The sequence below is a fragment of the Pristiophorus japonicus genome, chromosome 13, assembly GCF_044704955.1.
Source record: "Pristiophorus japonicus isolate sPriJap1 chromosome 13, sPriJap1.hap1, whole genome shotgun sequence".
Lineage (NCBI taxonomy): Eukaryota > Metazoa > Chordata > Chondrichthyes > Pristiophoridae > Pristiophorus > Pristiophorus japonicus.
Genome location: NC_091989.1, coordinates 143,051,063 through 143,058,108, shown reverse-complemented (window position 1 = coordinate 143,058,108; position 7,046 = coordinate 143,051,063). Strand labels below are relative to the sequence as shown.

General features: G+C 45.7%; 1 long non-coding RNA gene across 2 annotated transcripts; it reads left to right on the top strand.

The window, feature by feature from the left end:
• Nucleotides 1-51: 51 nt before the first annotated feature.
• On the top strand, nucleotides 52-906 carry LOC139278306 (uncharacterized). Of its 2 annotated transcripts, none has more exons than XR_011596242.1 (3): nucleotides 52-262; nucleotides 411-563; nucleotides 801-906. It is a non-coding gene; the product is annotated as an uncharacterized lncRNA (long non-coding RNA). The 2 variants fall into 2 exon arrangements; XR_011596241.1 differs by having other exon boundaries at nucleotides 407-563.
• The last annotated feature ends 6,140 nt before the right edge of the window (nucleotides 907-7,046 follow it).

The window sequence follows — 7,046 nt, the reverse complement described above, 5'->3', positions numbered from 1 at the left end:
AGAACTTTTAATTCTCATTGTAAAAATTGGAGCTGCAATACAAGATGCAATGCGGTGGAAAGACCAATAATTTATCACAGGATGAAGTGGTGGCACTAGTTACTGTGATTGAGGGCAGATGGCAGGAGCTGGACACCAGCAGAGGTCACATAAAAGTTCCACCAAAAGAAATTAAGAAACGCTGGAACCAACTTGCAGAAGATTACTGTGCAATGGTAATCATCCCGAGGCCTGGAGGCCAGTGCAAAAAGAAGTGGTTAGTGTAAGTAATATTTGGTCAAGTAGTTAGTGTAAGTAATATTTTCATTTTTCAATGGAATTGCAATTGTAAATGTGACCATCTGTATATGTCCCACCCAGCAGAAAGACACCCTCTCTAAAAAGTTATATTTTCATCTTTGCAAAGGAAGGTGACACACAACAAACGAGAAAGAACTCGAACTGGAGGAAGCCCGGCAAACCTGCACCCACTGACACCCTCGAAAGACACGGTGCTTTGATGGGTCCTGCCTGGAGAAAAGCAACCACCACTGCACAAGCTGGGTCCACCCTCGAGGGGGACGGTAAGTCCTGCAAATTCCACAGTTAAGCTTTCCTAAATATTCAGTACTGCGCGGGCTAACCATGCTTCGGTTCATGGGGATGTCTCCTTCAGCTACGCTTCGGTTGATGCAATGTGCTATCATTCATCGTGGTCTTTCAAATCAGCCTGCTGTCTGCGCTGTGTGAGCCTACTCATGCCACCCACCCTGCCCCCTCCTCTGCTGCTAACCATTTGCTTGTTCTGTTATATTTTGCAGAACTTGAGGCCAACCCTGACGATGCAGACAAAAATTCAGATGAGGAGGAGCCTGAAGAGGAGAACATCTTCCAATCCCACCTTCCAAGCCAAGAGGGGGAGGGGAAGGGGGAGGGGATGAATGAAGCCCCCACTGTGTACTCACTTTGGGGGAGGTGCAGGTGCCGCCCATTAAGGTATTAGCCCCTTCCCTGAGTAGTGGTTTGAGTGTTGTTGGGACATTCCATGGTTTCCCACTGTCCGAGATTGGGGTTCCAGTGGGGTGCAGCGAGGCACACCCAGGGCCCTACTGTTCGAGGCTGCGGGTCCCAGTGGGATGCAGCAAGGCACACCCAGGGCCCCGCTATCCGAGGTTGCGGGTCCCACTGGGATGCTGCGAGCCACACCCAGGGTGAGGAGGGGAAGGAGAGCTCGACCGCGCTCTCCAGAGGTGCAGGATCTAACAGATGTAGTTCACATGATGGCAATGAGTGCAGAGAGCATTGACCTTACCCGATCACTCTTGCACACCATCAGTGGGGTGGGTGATGAGGTATCGGGACTGTCAGGAGAAGTACCAACACTCTCACAAGAAATGGGAACGCTGTCCAGGAACATGAGGGAGGCAATCTCAGTCAGCAGAAACAATGTTGGTGCACATGAGGGAGGGAATGTCACAGGTAGCTGATGCGCTGTCAGTGAACATGAGGGAGGGAATGTTGCAGGTAGTTGAGACACTATTGGTGAACATGAGGCAGGGAATGTTGGAGGTAGCTGAGACACTTGCAGGATACATGAGGGAGGGAATGTCGGAGTTGGCTGCTGCAATTGTTGACTCCGCGCCCATTGAAAGAATCAGCTGCCACCCCCACTCCAATCCTCAGGCCAGCCTCTGAAGAGGCCCAAGCTGGGCCCTCCACATTACTAGCTGCCCTCGCCGCCCGCCCCCCCCCCCCACCCACCATCAAGAAGTACGCATTACCCGAGATGTTCGAAAGAATAAGCTTGGTACCAACTCAAGAAACGCTGTGCCACTGCCTGCTGTTGTTGTTATTATTATTGTTGTTACTGTTGTAACTGTTCTCAAATTAAAAGTTTTTTGTAAGTTATGTAAATTTACAAGTTTAAAAGTTTGTAAGTGATCTTAAAGTTTGTAAGCGATCTTAAGTGAAAACTATAAAGTTTGATTCAAGAATATTTTTATTAAAGTTAAGTACAAACAAATGTTTATTATACTTTTGAATAAAATATATTTTAAATTATAACTGAATTATTTCCATTATTTGTTCCATTATTAACACAACTTTTGGAATTCAAGAAGAATAATTTCCATTATTTATTTGATTATTAACACAACTTTTTGAAGTAAACAAGAATAATTTCCATTTGTTCCATTAACACAACACAAAATTACGGAACAAGTCCAAACAGTAGACATGGTCCATATGGAATAGTTGCCACTGAGCCTTCAGGCAGAAAAGCGTTCATGGATGAGTTGCTGGCGCAAAGCTCGAGCAATCGTTAAAGGAGCACGACGGCCCGCCTTCCTCCACCGTCGTGCTCTGGGTTCAGGTAGTTGCATGGCTTCCTCGTCCTCCTCCTCCTCCTAGTCATCTGCATCTTCCTCATCATTATCATCGGCCACTTGCACCTCAGGTGGGTCTTCTACTACCAGCTGCTGCTGCCTCATGATGGCTAGTTATGCAGCATGCAGCACACAACAGTGAACTGACTGGCAATCTCAGGGGAGTATTTGCAAGTAGCCTCTGGAATGGTCCAGGCATCGGAAACGCTGTTTCAAGATGCCAATGGTCCTCTCTATTATGCTGCGTGTTGCAATGTGCAACATGTTGTATTCCTGGTCAGTTTCCGTCCGGGTTACACGTAATGTGTCATGAGCCAGGTGGTGAGACCATACCCTTTGTCTTCCAGTAGCCAGCTCTGCCCTTCTGCCTGCTGCTGAAACATGGCAGATATAACACTCTCGCGTAGGATGAATGCATCATGGGTGCTCTCAGGGTATCTTGCATCAACTAACATGATGCAATGCATGTCATCAGACACGCGCTGCACTTTAATGGAGTGGAAGCCTTTTCTGTTCCTGTACATCTCGGAATCCTTCAAAGGTGCTTGCAAGATGATGTGGGTTCAATCAATGCAGCTCTGTACCTTGGGTAAGGCAGCAATCCTGGAGAAGCCCACAGCCCTGTCATGCATTGCCTGGGCGGTCATGGGGAACTTTATGTAGTAATTCCTCCGCATATATAGTGCAGCAGTCACCTGCCGAATGCAGATATGTGTTGATGTTGAGAAATGGTGCACACATCCCCAGTTGTAGCTTGGAATGATCCAGATGCATAGAATGAAAGTGCAGCTGTAACCTTCACTTCAACTGACAAAACAGTCCACCTAATGTTTCTAGGTTGCAGGTCTGCTTTTACGAACTCACAGATCTCAGTTACAATTTCTTTGCGGAAACGCAGCCTTCTGACACAGTCTGCATCACTCAGGTGCAGGTACGAACGCCTGTCTCGATATACCCGATGTGGGTAAGGCCTCCTGCCCATCACCCTACATGCTCTGAGGTTCCTCATGCGATGACGTCAAATCAATTGTCTCCTCCGCAATACCATCATGCAGAAGGCTTGCACAAGGTATGGCATTGTCAGTATTGCCCCATATTTAAATTTTTACCTTTGCAAGAAGCTCAAAATGGCAGGCAGGCAGGACAATGTTATTTGTTGTCTCTCCCCACAAGTTCTTTATGGACCGCACCCAGGTCTGAGCAGGCGCAGTGATCGGGAACCCCCCCACCCCCTCCCTCTAACACCCCGAGCTACATTTGATGCATTGTGCAGGCTTCTGATGCCTTCCGTATGTCTTCCACAGCCCCCCACCCACCCTCGGGCTTCTTTTAAAGCTGAGCCCTGAGCCCTGTCTCCGGACGAGTATCAGATTCTGCCGGCCGACTCTCCGACCCTCGAGCCCTGTTTGCAGACGTTCGGTGGTGGCGTGTCAGTTTGAAAAAAATGAAAACTTACAGAATTCCATCAAACTTCCATTTACTGCATTTTAAGGAAAAAAAAATACATCTTTATTATGCATATTTAAGTATTCTTCGCTCCTTCCAAAACTTTGCTGAAAAACAATGGCGTCTTTCTGCGCCGATTTTTCAATTGGCGCTGGTTTTTCTTAACTCACCAGAAGGTTTTTTGGGGTTGGTCACATATGCCGAACTAGGAGAAATTTTTTTTGGTTAAATTTACATAATTGAGAAAAACTGGCACAGACATCAGGTTATGACGCAAAAAGAACCAAACCTAAAAAAAATCGTAGTAACTGAGTTACGCTGGTTCACATTCATTGGGGAAACTTGGATTGTTTAACTTACTCCAAAAAAAGCGGCGCAAATCACTGGGGAAAATTTAGCCCCATATGATCAGAATTAGAGGAGTGCAGATATCTCGGGGGTGGGTGGGGGGGGGATTGTGGGGCTGAAGGAGATTACAGAGATAGGAAGAGCCGAGGCCAAGGAAGGATTTGAAAACAAGGGTGAGAATTTAAAAAATGAGGCATTGCTTCACCGGGAGCCAATGTAGGTCAACGAGCACAGGGGTGATGCCCCTGCACATGTGCCAAATCCCGAAGTTGCGCAAATTGCGGACCAATATTTTATGCACACAATCCAATTTTGTCTATATTGGGGAGATCAAATTCAGATTGTGTGATTGTTTTGCTGAATACCTCCGTTCTTTCCATAAGGAAATCTTTTTCCATTTTAATGTGTCCAAATAGTGAATAATGACAAAGATATTGATAATTTGCAACTACATGTATTTAACTTCCTTTGCTGTTTTATCAATCTGCTGAATAATCTCTTAATAAAACAGGACTATGTCAGTGTATATGCCAACCAAATTAAGTTTTCTTTCTTCCCCTCTCAAACTCTTATTTTTCTGATAACCTTGGGTAAAATTAGCAAAATTATCAGGAACTTAAGTAAAATAATTGAATCTATTACTGATAATAGTAAAACTTCATTTCCAACACCTTATCTCCATAATACAGTTTACAACTTGAGGGAATTTTGCACCCCAGCAAGTGTTATAATTGAACTGAATCCAAATTCACCTTGTTAGTGTGGAGATCTCTATTGTGAATAGAAAGCCTATTTTTGCATAGAATCATAGAATGATACAACACCAAATGAGGCCATTCAGCCCATCATGCCTGTGCTGGCTCTTTGAAAGAGCTACCAATTTGTCTCACTCTCCTGCTCTTTCCCCAAAACCCTGCAATTATTTCCACTTCAAGTATTATCCAATTTCCTTTTGAAAGTTATTATTGAATTTCCTTCCACCACCTTTTCAGGGAGTGCATTCCAGATCATAACAACTCGCTACATATTTTTTTTCTCCTCATGTCCCCGCTGGCTCTTTTACCAATACCTTAAGTCTGTGACTGCACAAGATAAAAGTTAACGGGGTTGGGGATAAAGGATTGGCTAACTAACAGAAAACAGAGAGTCGGGATAAATGGTTCATTCTCGGGTTGGCAATCAGTAACTAGTGGGGTGCCACAGGGATCAGTGCTGGGACCCCAACTATTTACAATCTATATTAACGACTTGGATGAAGGGACCGAATGTAATGTAGCCAAGTTTGCTGACAATACAAAGATGGGAGGAAAAGCAATGTGTGAGAAGGACACAAAAAACCTGCAAAAGGATATAGACAGGCTAAGTGAGTGGGCAAAGATTTGGCAGATGGAGTATCATGTGGGAAAATGTGAAGTTATCCACTTTGGTAGAAAAAATAAAAAAGCAAATTGTAATTTAAATGGAGAAAAATTGCAAACTGCTGCAGTACAGAGGGACCTGGGGTCCTTGTGCATGAAACACAAAAAGTTAGTATGCAGGTACAGAAATAAGGAAGGCAAATGGAATATTGGCCTTCATTGCAAGGAGGCTAGAGTATAAAAGCAGAGAATTTCTGCTACAACTGTACAGGTTATTGGTGAGGCCACACCTAGAGTACTGCATACAGTTTTGGTCTCCGTATTTAAGGAAGGATATACTTGCATTCAGAGAAGGTTCACTAGGTTGATTCTGGAGATGAGGGGGTTGACCTATGAAGATAGGTTGACTAGGTTGGGCCTTTACTCATTGGAGGTCAGAAGAATGTGATGTGATCTTATCAAAACACATAAGATAATGAGGGGGCTTGACAAGGTGGATGCAGAGAGGATATTTCCATTCATAGGAGAAACTAAAACTAGGGGACATAGTCTCAGAATAAGGGACCGCCCATTGAAAACTGAAATGAGGAGGAATTTCTTCTCTCAGAGGGTTGTAAATCTATGGAATTCTTTGCCCCAGAGCGCTGTGCAGGCTGGGTCATTGAATACATTTAAGGTGGAGGTGGACAAATTTTTAGCAATAAGGGAATAAAGAGTTATGGGGAAGTGGAGCTGAGTCTATGATCAGCCATGATCTTATTAAATTGCGGAGCAGGCTCGAGGGTCCAGGTGGCCTACTCCTGCCTCTCTTTCTTATGTTCTTATGTTTTATGCTGCTGTTGGCGGGGGATAGACGTTGATGGTGCCATGTGTGGATCCACTTGAGAAGCTCGGAGTATAGAAGACCCGGCTTCTGAGTATGAAGGCAGTTCTACCTCCGCACCCACAGATGTTGTCACTCTGCTTGGTGTGACACTAACGCAAAACCATCAATTGCCGCAGGGCATTGACAGACTCGCATACTTCCCTCAAAGCCGCAGTCTGTTCCGACATGTCCACCAATTGTCGGGCAGATTGCGCGGCGATGTTGTCGGAAATTCCTCCCAGGGCCTGGAGGAGCTCTCGATCTTGATCGATGCTCTCCCTAGACAGTCCCACCATGTCAAGGTTTGCAGCAGCCTGTCTGACAACATGGCCGCTTTGCCGACTCAACCTCCATGGGGCCGGCATACGGGGTTGTGCACTCGGGGTGCGTTGCTGCACACCATTTGGTCCCGCTTTATCTGTGGCAGAGAACCCAGGGAAGGTGGATCCTTCCGAGGTAGTGTTGGCCGCAGATAAAATATCCTCTGCTTGTCCCACTAAAAACACATGGTCCTCCACCTGCAGCCCCAACCACTGGTCCTCCTCCCCCAACCCCACTGACAACATATCCGCCCTGCAACAGCTTCATCATCTATATCTTCAAGATGAAGAACAAACCCCTGATCTTCCTCTCTCTCCTCTTGGTTTTCGCCTCGCACCACGTACC